The sequence below is a fragment of the Argiope bruennichi genome, chromosome X2 (genome assembly GCF_947563725.1).
Source record: "Argiope bruennichi chromosome X2, qqArgBrue1.1, whole genome shotgun sequence".
In the NCBI taxonomy this organism is placed as follows: domain Eukaryota; kingdom Metazoa; phylum Arthropoda; class Arachnida; order Araneae; family Araneidae; genus Argiope; species Argiope bruennichi.
The window spans coordinates 84,381,248-84,401,869 of NC_079163.1; the positions used below are offsets into that span (position 1 = coordinate 84,381,248).

Consider the following 20,622-nt stretch of genomic DNA (forward strand, 5'->3'; position numbering starts at 1 on the left):
ACCTGAAGAAAATTAACAGGTGTGCTCCAATTTGTAAGAAAACGCACTAACATGTACTTTGTTAACAATAATAATTGCTTTTATTTGTTTATTGTTTAAGTCAAGGAATTTGTAATACCAATCCGCAACGAACTGAAAATTTTTTACAGGGCCTTATACAAACATAGTACTGGATGTATCATTTCACATTATATATATAAAACCTGATTTGTGTTTTTTTAAAAACTAAAGGTTGCGTCTCAATTATTGGTGCTATTAACGCACGGACTATAGTCTTGAGAAAAAGGATAATACTATAAGGTAAAAAGATGGAAGTGCAACAATAGTGTGCACACACCAGATAATATTTCTTAGACAAAATCATTAAGGAGTTTGGTTTTACAAAAAATCAATATTCTGTTAATGATTAATATAATGTTATAAATACAAAAGCAATAACTGTACTTTCATTTAATAACTGCCATGAATAAATTTGTAATGCTCTGAACTCTATACATTAGTTTAAATTGTAGTTTAATCCCCTATTGATTTCAATGGGAAATTCGGGCTGTGTGTTATCCGTTTATACCATGAGTCTTGATCATTTCCATGAGTGTGTTAATGAATCAAGTATTGTGAGAAAGCAGACACCATTAGAATACCATTAGTGAAATCATTTACATGGTTATTCAAATAGAACATGGCTGAATAATGCCCTAAACTGACCTATAACTCTAAATAGCATTCAGTGACATATTGTTTTATTAACCTTGTGACCGATCATCACAAATCTATAGCATGTAGGATCTTCAGAAAAAATTTTATATGGAATTTATTTATAAATTATGATGATGTTTTATAAAAAAAGAAAACGTCTGCAGTATATATAATATGCAAATATAAATAAAAATCTAACAAAATTATCATAAAGCAAAATAGCCACAGGAGCCCTTTGGCAATGAAATGTTGCTGAAACAGATTCCATTGAAAATAAATTCTGTTTGCTGATTTGGTTCAAGTTAAACTTTGTTGGGAGCCCCTTCCTACTCTTTCTGTGGTGTTTCAATATGTAGAGTTGCTTACCAAAAAGATTATTATCTCATAATCTGAAAGTAAATCAAAATTAAGAGACCAATCTAATGCTAAATCTACATAAAATGAAGTGCATCAGTGTAGAGCTCATATGAACTGAATGCAACTTGCATAATCTCTATCAATCAAATGCTGAACATTTATATAACAAAATAAAAAATGAATCAAGAGTGATAAAAAATGTATAAATATTTTTTATTTATTTATTCTTTTTTAAATTAAAAAAAAACTTAATATTTCACTTCTTAAATCATTCATTTTTAAATTTCAAATAAGCAATTAAATTAAATTTTCAAATAAAAACTTTATTGATTCATTTATTCATATTATTAATTAAAATTTTAAATTATTATAATTATTTTATAAGTATGGATTTAACATTTTATACTGCATTTTATAAATTATGCAAAATTCAATTTTTTCCCCTAAAAATCTGTATGCGCTATTATAGCCGGCTGAAATCGAAAAGTATTAATTTAAAGGAAATTAATAATTTACTTAAGCTCCTCATTTTCAACTTATTCTTATCTTGAAACTGTTTTCATTTGCCAAAACTTCAGCAAAATAACAGCACCCATTTATATTCTTTAAAAATACCTTTGACGATACTACGAATTATATTAATGAAATTATGATATACCATTCTGCTTCCACCTGAAGAATAATATGTTTTAAAAGAAACTTAAGGCTTATCTTTAAATAGCCTTCTAGAAAATTCTTTCACCTTGCATTTTTTTACAAAAAAATTTAAAAAATTTTCTTTTGTTTTATTGCTTTATTCATACATCTCAGCAAAAATGATAATAATAATAATTATTATTATCTAAGCTTGCATGATCCATTGACTGTTGCCTCATCTGAAAGTTATCAGTGTTTGAAGTTGACACACTGGCCTTTATTGGGTGTTATTTATACTAGCAGTGTAGATCATTTGCATACAACGGAAGCAGTCTGGCTTCAAATTTATGATACTTTGCCTAGTGACGTGTATTTTAAAAAACCGAAGATTTTATAACAAATCGTTTGAGATGATAGCCAGTAATTTATAAATTTCAGTAAAAAAAATCGAATTTTCTCGTGGCATTTCTGAGAAAATGAGATATCTTTTCGCGTGAATATATCGTTTCCACGTTAGAAATTTTCTATTGACTAGTCTTGCGCTAAAAATTGTTGTAAGCTAAAATGAAAGACATATATGACACACACACACACACACACACACATATATATATATGTCTTTTTTTTTAAATGTTTCATGATCTCTACACTTGCCACATTTCAAATGTTATTTAATGTTGATATAATTATGGTCAATTTTATCATACATATATTTTAGTATTGGATATGGACACTTCAAAATGTATAGAAATCAAATAAAAGTTTCTATTTTATAGAAATAACAAGATTTTTCAAAATTTTTCTAGAGATTCCAAAAGACATTTGTGAGTTCTGAATCTTAGAACTGAATTTCACTAAATACATAATTTAATTTATTTTGCAATAAAAATTGTCATAAAATGAATAACGTTTTAGCAGTGGTAAAGCAATTTTATTTAATCTGCAACTGTTTCTAACTATAGATACAATTATTTCATGATATCAAATTAATAACTGTAGGACAATGACAAACATAATTTTAAAAATAAGATAAATTTAAAGTGGCATATTGTAGCTAGTAAAAACATTAATTTTATTTTATTAGTAGAAAATAAATTTTTAAAAAATGCTCTCTTCCTTCAACTTTAATTACAATGAGGAAATTTAGTAATTTCTTGCAATTTTCTGCAAGCCTGATATCTAATTCCTAATCGTTAATGCATGATGCAATTCTAAGCTACCGTCACTGACCTAGATTCTCTACTTATATTTAAAGGAATATGACATAAAAAACTATTCAGGCCATGAATTAAAAATAATTATAGCAGGAAACAATTTTTTTCAAGATAAAGGAAAATATTTTAATTATAGCTTAAAACACGTGAATGTAAGAAATGAAATCATTACATGAATAATCTCTTTCAAAATTTTTTGCCTCATGCAATTTTGCTTACGGCAGATCTACTACTCTTGCGCAACACTGTCTGGGGATTCACTGAAAGAGATTCTTGTAATAAACATAATTGTCCACTTGCTCCATTTGGTGTAGTTCGCATATTCCATTGCTTTGTCCTCGCAATCCGGTCATTCAAGTACAAAAGATGCCTAAGGCAGGTCAGGATAAATCGTTATTATTACCCTTAGTCTAGCTACAATAAATCAATCCTTTTACTTCGCACTTTTTTAGTTGTTTTCGTACTCTTTGGAAAACTGCGGCCATATATCAGCCCATTGGATCATGTGTCTCATAGGACTGTGTCAGAATTTCTTTATAAAAATGTCGAAAACAAAATTAACTAGTTAAATGTCAGTGAATCTAAGTAAAGTTATAAATATTAACGTTTTCTAATATGAAGAATTTGTCTAAAAAAGAGATAAACCTAATAAAACATTCAGGATTTAGCCTCTCAGTTCATAATATGCTAAATAAAATAGGAACAAACCAAAGTCACATTTGATTTAAGACATTCTTTTATGAAAAATATAGTTAACATAATATAAAAAATGCATTTTTTTTCTTTTCAAAATTCAGTAATTCATATCAGATTATTGTTTACTGCTATCAACAGTTTTCTCAAAAAAAAAAAAAAAAATGTAATTTATGCAGGAAAATTGATTTAAAGGAAAGTATAAACAGCTTAAATCATGCTCTTTATAATTCCGAATAATTTTAAGTACATTTTAGTATCTGTTCTGTAAGTGTAGATTATTTTTATTTTGAGTAAAATAGTTTTATCAAAGTTATGCTCATAATTCTCCACAACATTAAGGCCTTGAATAGATATGCTCAATTCTCTATCAATATTATTTCGGGATAAGTTTTGGTGTTTTCAAAAGTAACAGTTAAGGGGTCCACTTGCTTAAAATGTCCACCCTGATGAGAGTCAAAATTACATTTACAGTAACTAGATGCAATTTCTTTGCCCCTACCTATTATTCCATCAAGTAAAGCCACCTGAAATTTAGAAGAAAAATAAATAAATAATCAGAATTTCAAATTTCTTTTAAAATGACTTTTACTTAAATTTTTAATAATTGTTTTTGAATGAGAGAAGAGCAAATTTAACCAATTCCAATTCTACCAGATAAATGTATTTTCACTCCTTATTTACTATTAGATCATCATCTAAGATGACATTTACTAATACCTCATTTAATACGGATAAAATTTAGTTTAAATTTAATGATGATAAAATTGTTTTTTTATTTCTAACATATAATTATATATTTATATATAGAAGGAAAAGAAAAATAGCACGGTTAATGTATGTATTCGAATTTGAAAGAGAAAGAAAAAAAAAAATAAACCTAATTCTTTAGTGATAAAGATGCTTTAAATGTTATGATATTTTCTTTTCATCTTCAATGGATTTAAAATGGAAATAATAGATTCTCTACGAGAGAGATGATGACGTGGTCAAATGCCACAAAAGGGATACGGATATCATCAGGATCTCATTTATCCTCTATGAAATGGACGTATCCATTTCTATTTGTTTCGACATTTGCTTTTTTCTATTCTAATTCGATTATACTAAATTTATCTGCTTCTCACTTCAGTATATATGCTCTTTACCTACATTAATTTTTATCTCGTTCATGGTTACCATGATGCAACTTTCTTAATTATAACGATGTTTTACAGTCAGATTTGACCATACCTTATGGTGAACTTGGAGCTGCATTCTTGATAAAGATAAAAAGTATATTTGTGGATTTCTCAAAGTAGAATGTCTTCAAACATTCATTAAAATAATTCGATGTAAAATTTACTCTTTGAAGATGTTGTAATTATCTCATTCATCTCTTAATTAATGAAGTGCACATTTTTTATTGCTTTAACTTTAAATTAAACTGCATAAAGACTTTATAATTTTCCTTTTAGTATATTGCTGTCAGTAATTTTACGAACTATTTTCATTGCCAATTCGAGTTGTAAAATGAGAACATTCGTTAGGCCAACGCATTTCCAATCAAAGGTTAGCTGACAATTACGCCTATGGCTGATCCTTTCGGCAACAGCCATAGGTATTTCGTCCTTTCTTCACAATTAGAACTTGTTATTTAAGCTTATTTTTGTGACTTGATTTTTCTACAAAATTTGCATAAAAAAGTCAAGCGTTTATTGTTTTGCAAAATTTAAAAAAAAAAATTATTTAGAAATACATGAACAATTGCAATTTATTAGTAGGATTGATTTCGGTTTACTAACACCTAAAAATGTGCAGTTGAAACTCGCACACATATTCCTGCTAGTATACAATTCTCTAATTTCGATTGTTCATACGTTTAGGATATTAAAAAGCAAAATATTGATTACAGATAACTCAATACTCATTATGTTCCAAGGACAGAAGAATTTAATTAAAAAAATATACTGTTATAGAATTCAAGCAAACTTATTTCCATCTGATTTCTAGAATATGGAATTCATATTTTCAGCATATTTCCAAATCATTGATATAATACTGACAATAACCTACTATAGGACAATAAACTTTGTATTCTTATCATTGTTGGCATTTGTTACATTTTAGTATTTATTTGTAAATTTAAATTCCTAAATTCTACCAGTCTTTAATCTTTTTTTCAAAATTAATGAAATATTTTTCATAGATTTTCTGTTTTAGAAGGTAATCAAATGGGACATGTCATTTCCGTCAGTAGATGAATGGTTGCATCGTCATCCACATTTCTACTCTACCTAGAGAGACTAAAGAGAATAATTTATTTGCCCTGATATCGTGATTTTCTTCTATGTACTTACTCTCACAAACAACAGAATGCTGTAACGGCCGTTATTTGTATTGTGAAGGAGCATAAGAATCCTCTTTATTCTATCACTGACGGATCTTCTTGTTTTCCCCTTCGATGCTTTTAATGAAGTTTACTCTGAAGTTTGATAGGTTTGACATTATTTTTGTAAACATTGATTATTTACAATAATATTTCACCTTTGTATCGGAAGTGAAAAATGTAGGGAATATTCAGGTGCAATGAAAATATCATTCGAATAATATAATTTTACTATATTTATTAGTAAATTAGTCAAATGCTGGTTAAATAGAATTTTCTTCATTTTTGTATTTTTAAATTGAATACTTCTCTATGATATAATCTACAAGATATTTCCTTCATCACCAAAATAATAAGTTTATTATATTTTTATGCTACTATTTACTTATTAGAGAAACTGAAACTGATGTCATTAACTGAGAGATATTAAGACTAGTTCAAGTATCTAATGATTTGGAAGTGTCCCACTCTTAATACAATATGATGCAATCACAACATTCATTAGCTTGGAAGAAGAAGAAAAAAGAAACATATCCATTTTTCTCTCATTTGACTTCCTCGAAACAAATTTTCTGCATTAAAGAATCTGTATTTTCCTCACAATGGTAAATAAATCTAATTATCTTTTCCAGTTTCTTCTAGAATGAAGATGCAACATATTAAGATTGTTCTTTCTTATGCTAAATGGACACATCATTCTGAGTGTTTTAAAACTGCTGCTCTAATTAAGATCTATTATCAGAGTGCAAAAGGGTTAGAGTTAGAGACAGTGATTAACGGCGAATGAATTTTAGAACAAAATTACTTTGTTTTTCTTTAAAAATAAGAATAAAAGATTAAAGAAATTCCAAAATGTTCAATATCAATCAATGCAATTCATTGACATGGTAATAAAATTGAAACGTTTTGAAAAAATAAAATATGCGCAATTTTATAAACATTACAAAAATGTAAAGATATTTTTTTTTCAATTATCTTTAACATGTAGGTCAAATGCCAATGGAAAAATTGTTTGCTGAAAAGCCAAATGTCTTTTTTTGTTATCTGCTGTAACTGCATTTAATGTTGTCAACTATCAATATGCATCCAATCTAGATAATTAACATATTGATTATAAATACATTTTCTAAATCAAAAAGTAAAACATTCGGTGCACTAACCTTCTGAAGAACTCTTTCCTGGAATTCTTGTACATATTTATGCAGATTTACCAATTACGAAAGAAAAAATAAATAACTGTTCAATGAGAGCAAAGGATTATTATCACATACTCCATAGAAGGCAGAGAAGAATGCGATATTTTATTTCCCTTGAATTTGAAAATTAATTATTCATATTCATATTAAAAAAATAGTGTTAATATTTTTGAAAGTTCAATCAATGTAATCAATAAACTAAAATTATGAATTTAGATTATAACTTTGAAGCTATGTAGTGTGGAAGAACAGTTCAGAAATGTGCTTACATGTATGCAAGAAATGAAATCATTACATGAATAATGAAAATTTTTGGCCCCATGCAAGAAATTTTCAACCGCATTTTGCTTACCCCTTTACTTATCCTTACCTTTGCTTACATTTGAAATACCAAACTCCATTTCTTTTAATACCAAAGCTTTAAATAACCAAAATGTTATAGCTCTTACACATAAATCAAAATTTAAATGAATGAAAAATAATAACCAGTACCTCTCTGAATGACTACTTATTACAAAATGTCTTAACTAATAATAAATACAAAATACGTCGAGATAAATATTCATGCGATATGATGATATTTGTTTATTAGATTTCGTTTGAAAACCAGATCATTTATCAATTAAAGAGACAAGTTACTTTTCGAATATTATTTTGCCATCTTATTTCCTGAATTTAAGTTATGTCTAAGAATTTGAAAAGTAACTTCTTTCTACAATTAATGTTATGAAAAATTTAAACCAGAGAAAATAAGCCCATCCATGAATAAAAAACAACAGATGCCTTCATTTTTATGGGTTTCTTCTATTATTTCAGGAAACATTGAAGTATTAAAGAGATGCTTACATAATTAGTAAAAGTCATAATGATTTAAGTTTTATTTTTCATTTCAGAAGCAATTGAGTTAATTGCTGATATCTTATGCAGAAGATAACATAACTTCAAATTTCAGCAAAATAAAAAAGAAGAAGATTTCAATAAATAAAGAAAAAAAAGAATCTTTTCTACGAATGAATCGTGGCTTTCATGTCATAAAAGTATATTAAAATTAATGTTTTTACTTTTGCATCTTTTCCCAGCATCTTAGAAATCGATATATACGACAGAAGAAATCACGGACTTTGGAGAAGAATTTTCAGTATTTTTAAGTGAATTTTGTATGATGCGCTGAAATAAACAGAATCTTATTCCAAAAAGAAGTTTTGATCTTGCGATTCAAGAGGACACGATATACCATTTATGAACACAATCCTTTTTTATGGTCTTCTTAGGCCATAAAACGCTTTTTCGGCTTCAGCATAAATAACAGAACTATTCACTTTCCGAATTAATTAGCTGCTCAAATATGGTAGTAAAACACAAAGCTATATAAGTGAACGCAGCAACCAATATAGAGCTTTTCATTTTTTCCTCTGCTTTATACTTAAGGACAAAGAAAGTGAAATCAGGTTGTGTTTCTTTTATTTTTCATAATCCTCCAAAGGAACCATGGAAGCCTTACTTTTTCTCTCCTTTAAATCTTTTTTTTACCTTTAATCTTATTCATGATTATATTTTTTTGAAATTACGCTTAATGCTTAATGCATGCAGTTTCCCAGGTCGTTGCTCTTTTAGAAGTAAATTAATTTGTTTATTTGCATCAGTAATTAGATTCAGAAAGTAAAATCTATTGAAAAGTTTTCTTTTAGGGAATACAAAGCAAAATAAGAAAAAACCCCTCAGGGATTAAAATTTTTGTCATTCTTTAATGAAAAAAAAATCCCATACATATTTAAGCATGTATAAATAAATGGATTATTGTACGGTGTATTTTTTCTTTATTATTAATATGCAATCCTTTCAATATATGATTAACAACGCTCTATTTAATATGTGCAGGGTGGAAACGAATGCAAATTTATTTAAATTTGTCTTTGATCACCATCTTTCAATTTCCTTTGGACTTTGCGCACTGATAGAATTTAAAGTCTTTCTTAAACGTATGTAGATTGAATTGAAAGAGTCCTACTGAAGTCAAAAGATTTGAAAACTGAAAGACAAAACAGTTAAATGCACAAAAGTCTTCATTATTAAAATACATAATTGAGATTTTTATTGCTTGCAGAAGCGAATAAATAAATAACTGATTATTTATTAGCTATGCAATAAAAGATATATAGGAGCAAGAATTTTAGAAAATATTTCTCATTATTCATTAGTAATTATCATTTCCTTTAACATTTTAAAAATTGTCGCTTTACGCAGGACTGGTTTTTATTTATTTATTTTATTTATTTAATCGACAAATTTGAATTTTGGTGACAAAAATGCTTATTGAATGCTGAAAATCCATCATACATTGATTCTGGCCATTCATTTTGATATAAATTTGAAAGGAATTGTAAAAGCTGAAAAAAAAAGGGGGGGGGTAGGAAGAATAAATTCAAGTTTATGAAATATGGGATACATTCAACAATGAAAATATTTACTATTGTAATAAGAAAAAAATGAAAAAAAAAATATACAGCGAAATGAATAGAAGTTGTAACAAATCTAACATCGAAAGTCACTAAAATCTTTACATGAAATTATTTAGGAAGAAAAAATAATTTAAAAAAGCTATCTATATCTAGGAATTACTTAAAAGAACATCTGGAACTCGTATCTATCGGTTTCGTACCATAGCCTACATCAATTAAGGTATATCTGTGTTACCAGTTGAGTGATCTTAATTTGTATCTGTCCTTATCTGCATCAGTAGAGATTCGCGAGATGTTACAGTCGTGAGAATCAATTTGTGTCTCACACCATCTGATTCATGTGGACTCCGTTCTTAAACGCTGCAAATTTAGCTGTAAATCTATCAGGCCCTCTCTCTTTTAATCTCTTTATTGGATTTTTTTTTTATTCTACACCCATAATATTCCCAATTTTGTCTAGGAACAGCTGACTTTCTTTCCATTTTATATCTTTGACCCTAAAAGCGAATTGCCATATTATATTCTTCAGCAAATATTGTTTATCTTGATATATTCTGTTAAATTTCTTTTCATTTCAAGAAAATTCATCTTAAATAAACTTTCCTAATGACAGTAAATAAAAAATGATGATTAGTTTTCTTTATATAAATCTTCCAATAATTACAGCATATACACTACATTAAGACAAAGTTACCGTGGTTCATGTACTCATTAATCCTTTCATATAAAAAAAAAACTTTCGTCTAGATTTTCATCTTTATTTCATATTTTTTCATTTAACAAAAAATTGTACATGATTCATTAATAAAAAAAAAATGCATAAAATTCATTCATTTTTTGCATTTAATAAAAAATTATATAAAATCATTTAATAAAAAATATATATGATTTTAACCAGTTATTTTTTAACAGCTACTTAGTCCACAGTAACTTTTTTAATATAATAAATTGGCATTTTTACCAATTTTTTCCTTATTATAGTTTTATAAAATTGATTCGTTTAAAAAATTTTAGCTAAAAATTTTTCTTTTCCTTCATAAATAAATTTTAAACATTTAATGCATAGCTATTAAACATTTTAATGGTATTAACACATTGCAATGTAGAATAAGAACTGCATTCTTTAATTTCTCCATTTTTCAAATTTTAGAGCTTAAATTATTATTTCATTTTCCTTATGGATTTTTATTGATGAAGTTAACCCTAAAAATATACTTTTAGCAAATATTTCCTTTTCCGTAAGAGTTTGTAAGTATCCCTTGTAAAAGCACCATTAACAAAATTGATTTTAAAAATTCCTTAACTTCAATAAATTTATTTTCTTTCTTCTAGAATAAATTAATCGCATGAATGAAGTTAATTTCAGTAAAAGGCATTAAATAAAAAAATATTCATAGCGAGAGAGAGAAAGGCAATTTTTTAAATAAATATCAGAAATATTCATAATAATCTGCGATTGGATTTCTCTTCAATCTCGTTTCATTCTTAGATTAGAAAACTCATTTTCCAAATTTTTTTGGTAAAATTATTGATAGTTCTCTAATGTACCATATGAAATTAGGTAAATATAAAATTTAAAAAGTGAAATGTTATTTGATTACAAAGTAAAAATCTCATCATTATCTAAAAAGTTAAGTCAGGTTAAAATACTTGCTATCGATCGATTGTTTTCACATCAGTACTTTTCAAATTTAAAATATTGACGCATTAATTCTTCTAAAACATTAGTTACATTACTTTACTATTAATAGTTACACGGTAAAAAACACCAATTAAAATGTTTTTCTGAATTTTTGAAAAATTTAGAAGTGATTTCAAAGTCGAGGAAAAATAAAATTTTGAAAATACGTTTATCCTTTTAACAATTCATTACTTATTTTTTAAATAACAGTATAATTGAATAGTTTTATTAAATGAAATTTTATTCTAAAGTGATATCTTACATCTTTCATCCCATATTAATTCGAATTAATTTTCCTCATTTAAATGCATTTCTCCTATTTCAAAAGTTGTATCTTAATGGAATTCTTTTAAGAATATGACTTTAATCTTTTTTTTTCAGGCAGTTATTTTCATGTTAAACTGAAAACAGACAAAATTCAATTTTGGGAATTAAAAAAATCTACTCAAGACCCGGAATTGAGAAAGATCCTTAAAATTTCTTTCCAGTGCATTGAGCAATTTTAAGTAACGTGCAATAAATCTTATTTAATGTTTGATAAAAAAGAAAACATTCTATCTGATTGCCCGATTTCAAGATTAAAATGAAATTCATATCGCTGAGGCTTTCGTTTAAAGAAGTTGTTTCAGCTGAAATAATTCTTCTGATTACAAAATAAGATACAATTTCTAGAATAAAATCAAAAGAACATTTATTGCTTTTTCAACAGCGTCATCCCTTCCCCTTTGAATTTTGGCAAGACTAACATAACATTTTGTTAGGATAAAGAAGAAAAAGAGGGATGAAGTATTTCTTTTTTTAATTCGAGAGTTCATGTTATGTCTGCTTTTAACAACAGGTATAGAACAGGTATTAGAACTTCTTTCAGACTGAATAAACTTTCAACAGATTAAATATTGCTTTGTAGCCTTTTTATTATTTTCGATTTTAAAACGAAAGCTATAGGAAAACTATACTAAAGAGAAGTTTTTTTGTTTTTTTTTTGTAAAATATGAATTTTAGTATATAAATTAATAAAATAGGAATTTTAGTATATAAATTAATAAAATATGAATTTAAGAATATAAATTAATAAAATATGAATTTTAGTATATAAATTAATAAATTATGAATTAACATCTTTATAATAAACCTTCTTAAAGAAGAGTTTCTTTTTTACTTTTCTTTTCAAATTTCTCTAAAAAAATAATCGAAAAATTAGAAAGATTTTAAGAATTTAAAACAGGGAATATCATTTTATTATTTTTACAAAAAAGGCATCTTGTTGAAAATTTGCTATTTTATTTTTACAACAAATATTTTTAATACTAAAGAGTACTCTTATCGAAGCTGATCTATTTTTGGAAAAATTTATATATGGAAATTCAATTAATGTTTTTCTTTTACAATATCATTCTTTGATGCGAAGTATACTTATGATATATATTTATTTATTAGACAATCTTTGACAGAATATCAGAATATTCTAAATTCGCATAATATAATACATTTCGAATTTGACGATATATAATAAAAATCAAAAATTATGTTTTATTTATTTTTAACATCTCTAAACGCATCCGTTATTAAGGATTGATGATAAAATTATACTATAAATTAACTGAAAAAATTAAGGAAATCCTCATGCTCAAAATTGTGTTGAATTACATTGACAAAATTCAGTTAGAAGGAAATTTCTAGCAAAAATATCGTTATAAAGCTCTTTTCGGAACAATTTTTCAAATGAAAATAGTTTTATAGTAAATTTTAGTTAATTTTACGAAAGCTTTTAATCAAATATAGGAAATAACTAAACCTCAATCAGCTTTCAAACTTCACGCGATCTTTCTATATCAATTTTTTTTTGTGTGTGTCTAGAAATACTTTGTTATATATAACATTATTCATACATTTATATATTGTATGTATTTGATAAAAATACTAGTGACTATAAGTGATATCATAATATTATATAACTGTAGGGATGAAATAGTGTTTGTTAATTTCTTTCGTCATCTGTAAATTGCCTCTACAAGCAATAAATAATGGAACGGGCGTATTATTTTTGTTTGCTAATCTGTATTGATGACAGTCCAGTCATAAGTAGAAACGAAATTTTACGACTCGCAATAAATTTTCCCGCGAAGTTTTTTCCCAAGATATTTTATTCCTTTCTTACTAGATTCTTATAAAATGTAGTTGCCCTATAAGAATAGTTAGAACGAAAAAAGTTTTTAATTATTATATATATTTTTAAAAAAATCAACTGTAACTTTTTTTTATTATAGTTGTTTGCATTCTATGATTTTTTTAAATCACTATTCTGAGCGCTGTTAACTATTCATTTTTCTGTGATAATCCAATTCCTAATTACAGTGCTTTTATTTTATTTTTAAATTATTGATTATTTTTTAATTAGTAAATAACTATAAAAAATAGTTTCGTCTTGGTTGTTACAGGACATTACTTATAAGGACATTAATTAAAGAATTAAAGACAAACAAAGCATTTATCACGCTTTACACCCACAATGGGAGAGAATATGAGGATTATCCATATTATAAGTAGAGATAAGTGGAACTTTCTCAGAATATGATCAAACATTACCGACGAAATAATTACCTATAATCAAAAAGAAATGTCTTAAATTAACAAAACATTTCTAAATAATTGTAGTAAGTAGTAAGTAGTAATTCAACGTCCGAGTATTAAGAACTCCATGCCTTCTCTCTGAAAGTGCAGTTTTTTTAGAATTCCTAATTTTACTGATACTCAAAGTATTTTTGCTAAATAATTAAGTTATTTTAATTTGATCTAAAATATTTTCGATAAAAGAAAATATGCTATTCTTAGTTGATTACATTAAATTTCGCACTTTTAATAATCAAATGCCAAGTATCAAAAACCTAAAAAAAAAAGTCAAGTAATAATTTCGTTATCTTGTAAATCGTTTGATGAGCAGTAATCGAACAACTATTGCTCTACAGAATTTTGGTCAACGTTCCAAAAGACTCTGAAATTGAAAACACTATCTTGATCATAAATAAAAAATATATAAGGTATATAATAATTTCAAAACAGTATTTGAATTTTATTAGTACTATAAAAATTTTGTTTTTATGTTAAAAACTAGAAAAATGCATAATTATGAAAGAAAAATATATTATACCAAATCAGCTATCGTAAATTACAAACAACTGAATTTCTTTCTTTCAAAGTTAGAAGCTTGGCAACGTTTCAATTTTTATTCACACGTTTTGAGACAGAAAAGCGTTTCTGCACACGAAACGTAATTGAGATACACGCAGTCATTGAAGTGTGAAATGATATCCTTTTCGTATGACAATCTTTCTATCTGAAACTGAAAATTCGAAATTTGGAAAGGAGTTTTCTGAGAATCAAATCCTCTAGAGATTTATCACAGTTGAGAAACTTGTCGATTTTTGCTTTTAGGAAATTTGTTTCCAATTTCCCAGAGAAATCCTCACCAGATGTTCCCTGAATGTTGATATTGTTTGATGTTGTTTTTATGAGCATTTAATAGTGATATAAAAAGGGAATAGTTGGCAAAATTTCTAACAATATTCCGAATCAACAGTTTTCTTATGCGATATTAATTATACATAAGTTTTATAATTTTTAATGATTTACATGAAGGTAAATCGATTTCATTCATAGATTTATGCTTCTGAATACGTAAATTTTAAGTTAACTTAATATCATCCCTACTTTCAGCTACAAATTAATAAGTTAATTTTAATCTGAATTTTATACATTTTTTTAAAAATTGGAATACTATATCAGAATTAATTAATATACTTTTTGTTGATGTTATTTATGGATTTCTTTTATAAAAAAGTGTATTATCAACTAAACATTCAGAGAACATTCAAAAATTTTAATAAAGTGATTACTGAAAAAAATAAGACACTTTCAAATATCTTCTCCTGGTCCAACTTTCCACATTTAGCATAAGAAATGTAAGAAAAACTTAATAACTGACTGATAACTGATCAATCACTCTAGGGTTTTCTTTAAATAAAGGAGTTTCATCTTACATTGGCCTGATTATAAGACGTTAAAAGAGTGAAAACTTCATTTCATAGCCTTTTTTTCTTCAAATTCTATTAAAATAATTTATGTAAGCAATAGTTCTTCAAATAATTCGACTAATTCTGCCCGACTCGGGTATTGATGTCTTGACAAGATAACACTTTCTTATAAACTTCCTATTAATCAAATTCTTCTACCTTCATAATGACTTTTGGGTGATTTCTTTCCACAACTCATAACTACAAGATATTAATAAAAATACGTCAATTCTTGAATATAATATGAATATTACCATGCAAGGAAAGCTAGATCATTCTCCATGATCACTTTGGCAATAATAGCGTTTCATAGACCTGTCAATAATCAGATAATTTTGTCTGTAACTTCAGAAGTTTGATTCTAGAATTTTAAACAAATCCGCTCAGTTATGTTTTAGAATTCGACGTTAAGTATGCCACTTAACGACCAAATCCATCAAAATTCCTTCACACTATATCATTACCTAGAAAATATATAGAAGAAATTCATTTACATTTTTATATCACAAGGAATAAATCTCAAGAAAATTATTTTTCTTTTCAGACATCATTCTTTCCACAATTCAAACAATAGAAACTCGATTACAGATGCTGTCATTATTATATGTAATTCCACTCATTATTGTTTTAAAAAATTCTGCATGAGTTTAATTACATTCATTCATTCATTACTTTTTTACAATGCCCAATATTTCCAGTAGATTTCCATGAAAATAAATAAAAATTATTGTTTATAATAGCAAAACCAATTCCAATAGAATACTGAATTTCCTTTTATTTCAATAAGTGCAAATATAAATGAAATTCTAATGACTAATGCAAAAAAAAAATTAAAAAAATCCATGTTGAGGCTCAAAGATTCCTTCTATATTTATTTTTTTCGTCAGTAAGATTACAAATCAAACTATCAAAAATGAACCTTCTTACATAAATAATAAAAATAACCAATTTTTTTTTATTTAATTTAAAGCATATATTCCTTCAAAAAAAGGATATTCACTAAGCTCAAAGACAGTTAACCTCCTTTAAAATAAGCGATCGTTAAAGGTACTTTATTTTCATAATGATAAGCCGATTGCTTTAGTTTTTTAAGAAATGTGACTTAAAGAAATAGTCTCAGTTATTCATGGTAATAAATGATACACTTTCTTACCGAAGAAAGTTAATGCTTCATTTGTTGCTATCCAACCCCATTTCCTCGTCGACAAATACTTTCCCCAGCTGCCAATGATCAGTGGCAAATGACCGCATGAATGTCAAATACGCCCATGTGTCAGAATCTCTCTTGTCACGTTACACTCGATATTAGTGGTGATAAAGTAACAGATGTTTCAGCAAGCGATAGACACGAGAGAATTGAATAGTTATACATCTGTTTTGCAGTGATTCAGTTTAGTATCAAATTAGTTAAACTACCATATTACTTGCGATTCTTCAAGTGATAATAAAAGTCCAATTGTACCACTCGATTAAATTAATGCTTCTTGAGTTATTATTTTCAGTTAGATCTTTGGTCATAAATAATATGTGCAGTTATTTTGATGTATATCATTTTATTATCAACGTCAGATGAATAGTACCTTGTTATATATCTCAATTTATTGTTAGTTTGTAATTACAGTTTATACATATTCACAATTAATATAAATGACTATTATTAAATAAAAATAAAAGAATTTATCGGTTATTAGGTCCTAAACGTGCTTCTTTTTGGTGTCTTGAAATAGAAAGATAGTTCGTTTTAAGAAATGATAATGATAACAGAAGATATTTTTAATTGAACGTATACATCGTTAATGCCAAAGCAATGAATTACACTAAAATGCCCCCAAAATTGAAAACTCTTGCGTACGAATGAAGTTTTATTCGTGTATGGTTAGGAAGGTTGATTAAGGGCACTTAATAAGCTCTTAATCAATTTATCTAAACCATATATGACTAAAACATCATTGGCACACAAGTAGTTTTCAATTAACTTAATAAGCTCCTAATCCTAAGCAAGAAGTTACATTTAATATAATATTGCTTCAAGCTATGTCACTGATATAGTATAAATGAATCTGTTTTCCCACACTCATCACAATCAAAGTTTCATTATCTTTACTTCAGAAAGGTCAAGAGAAAGTCTGCATTTTTTTTAATCACGTAAATAATATTAAAGAGCAATATAAATTTAAAATTGCATCTCAATAGCTATATTAGTTATCGTTGTAAAAGTGAAATATGACAAAACGAGGCTAGGCAACTCTAATTACCCGAAATACGCATATTAATGAGGTATTACAAAAAGAATAAATATTATGGAGCTGAATTTTCTCCATTTGCATGGAAAGGTTTTGAGTTTCTTAAGTTTAGTATGATGAATTTCCCATTGATGCTATTAATTCTAATGCTTGTTAACTGTAAATTTCCATTTAAGTTATTAAATAAATTTAATTTTTCCCCCCAAGTTATTTTAAGTTTCTAAAACAGAAAATTCTCTAATTATACCAAACACACCACGTGAAATAAAATTTCTAGACTTGGTAATAAAATAACATTTATAGTTTGATTCATTTATACGAGTCATCGGATATAATATACAAAATGGTGCTTAGGCGAGCTCTTTAAAATATCTGAAACGTTGCATTTCCGAATAGTGCCATAATCTAGAAATTCGTGCATGTATAGCTTAATTCAAACCATTAAGAATGGAAGTAGGGTCTACTTTGTTGGTCATTAAAAGGGTACACACGCGTAAGATTTCTATCTCTGCTCTTGGAAGTCCTGTAATATACAGACGTATTCGCTTCCATAGAGGAAACTAAGGAAAGGAATAACTCGATGTGGTAAGAAGATAATTTATAGCACAAGAGAATGCAACTGTTTTCTGCACGAATACCTGCAATGATAATTGAGAATAGTCCCGGGAAATGAAATTTTTTCAGGGCAATGGGACATTATAACATAAGGGTCGCTACAATATTTTCTATTACAAGCTTATTCCAGTATTTTTAGCTTGCATTATTACTTTTGTTGGGTGCAAAATAATTTTAAAATTACAAATATAGTTTTTATTGCCAATTTTACTTCATAAAAAATAAAATGAATAATTAATATAATAATAATGGGTGGTTTCCTATTAGAATACCTTTCCAATAGATATGCGGTTAATAAATCTATTTTAATTTATTGACCGATATTAATTTAGTAAATTAGCATCCCATTTTAAAACTACATGAGGTCTGTTTCGGAAAGGTTCTGGTAATATTTCATCTTTGTCAAATCAAAGAACGATATCCACACATATACCACCTCTTCATATTTGCACATCACACTAATAAAATGGTATTTAAGCCCGAAATGTTTAACAGACAGGGGGGGGGGGATAAAGATTGATTTCCCAGGGAATCAAGTTTCCCACATACTATCGTCCAGTCTCAAAGCTGAAGCTGCTACTACGCAACAACAGCACAATTTACAGTTAGAAAATAAATACGGTGAAAGCATACAATCTATAAAAATGTGCTTGCCGGTTCCCGACGATAAAATAATAAGTGATACAAGAAGGGTAATGCTCTTTAGATAAAGAAATACTAATTATTTTAGAAGCAATGATTATTCGTGGTTAATGGCAATGGGTTCATGAATTAATGAAACTTGTTCATTCGCTATCAGTACGCATTCTGGAAACAAAATATTAGATAGTTGGACAAGAGGGATATCAAGTTCATTTTTATTTTTCAAGTCTCTTATGCACCTACTGTCAAACTGTGAATAAATAACATTCCGAATCTGATAATATTATAGGCGGATGAACAGGATAACAGAATGCACACATAATTAAAAACAATAGAGCCAAGGAAATAATTTGACCTGATGAATGAGTTGAACACATGTGCATGCTTTTTTTACGTATTCATTACATACTGCGATAACTACACTTCCACTTCTTTGTAATTTCACATACTGCGTTTGGATCTATATTTCTGAGGACGTTTTATAAATTTTTTTCGCTGTACATACTTTACTCATGGGAATGGCTTTTTATTTCGTATTTTAAATTTTACAAATTTCTTACTTGGGTATTTGAACTAAATTTATACATTCAGTATTTGGTTTAGTAAAATAAATTTAATTAAAATTTCAAAATATTCAGCAATTAAAAAAGGAAATATCCAAATAAAGTTCAATGAAGAAAGAAGCCTTGTTTTCTTGCAAAGAATGTCATCATTTCTTAAAACGAATGTTTTCTGGTAAGTAAAATCAAAAATTAGAAAATCAATAAAGTTTGAATGCTGGGACCAAATTTATTATTAGTGAAATTATAGAGACGTAATGTAAAATACTTTTTGAAGATAAATTTAAAATATTTTTTCTAGTAATTTTTAACTATGCAATGTTATCACGAGTTTTAGAAAAGAAAAGAATAGGTTGTCTGCAAATCAGCATGTCTGAAAATCAATTCTTCTCTATTCTACATGAAGTGACATGACTTTTACTTAGAAATAAACACAGCCTAATGACTCAGAAAAGAAAAAAAAACTTGTTGAAACTTTGGTTAATAGAATTTTGTTTGAAGATGAAACATTTCTTAAATTTTTTTTACTGCATAGTTTTACTTTTTAAAGTCTTTTTCTAAACAGGCAAAAAAGTAGGAAGATCTTTGCACTGGAAATATATTTATGACAATCTTGTTTAATACGTATATACAGTATAAGTTTGATTGGTAAGAAATTATTTATACAAAAAATAAAAAATATATATATGTATGTGTTTAATCAGGATTCAAGCTAAAAATATTTTGTCCTGAAAATGCATAACTTCCAAATAAAACTAATATTATATAATGCCATTACCCAAAGATTTAATGTTGAGTCGCCGTCGCACATAAAAATATTCTAATATAAACTTGGTTACCTGCAGTATTGTTATAAATTTGCGATCAATGTTATGATATAAATATTTAATTATGAGGTATTCCACATTCAAAATCCCTTAATGAAATCTTGGCAGGGAAAGATAATGTTATAAAAGGCATCAAAAACAAACTACGTATGCATATAAATTCTTTGTTTGAGATTGGATAGTAGTTGTTATAAAGCTACATAAAATTATAAATCTTCATAGAAAGTTATTAAACTTTTCCACTCTTCAAGTTTTTGAGATTACGCGAAAAATACAGATTATGAAAATTATCTTGTGAATTAATTTTCTAAATTTGATGCATAATTATGAAATATATCAAAAAGAAGTGATAGGCTGTCTTCCCT

General features: G+C 27.0%; 1 protein-coding gene across 1 annotated transcript in view; it reads left to right on the forward strand.

Moving 5' to 3' along the window:
* LOC129960505 (glycine receptor subunit alpha-3-like) overlaps positions 1 to 20,622 on the forward strand; it is a 158,635-nt gene that overhangs the window by 18,309 nt on the left and 119,704 nt on the right. The window lies entirely within an intron of this gene.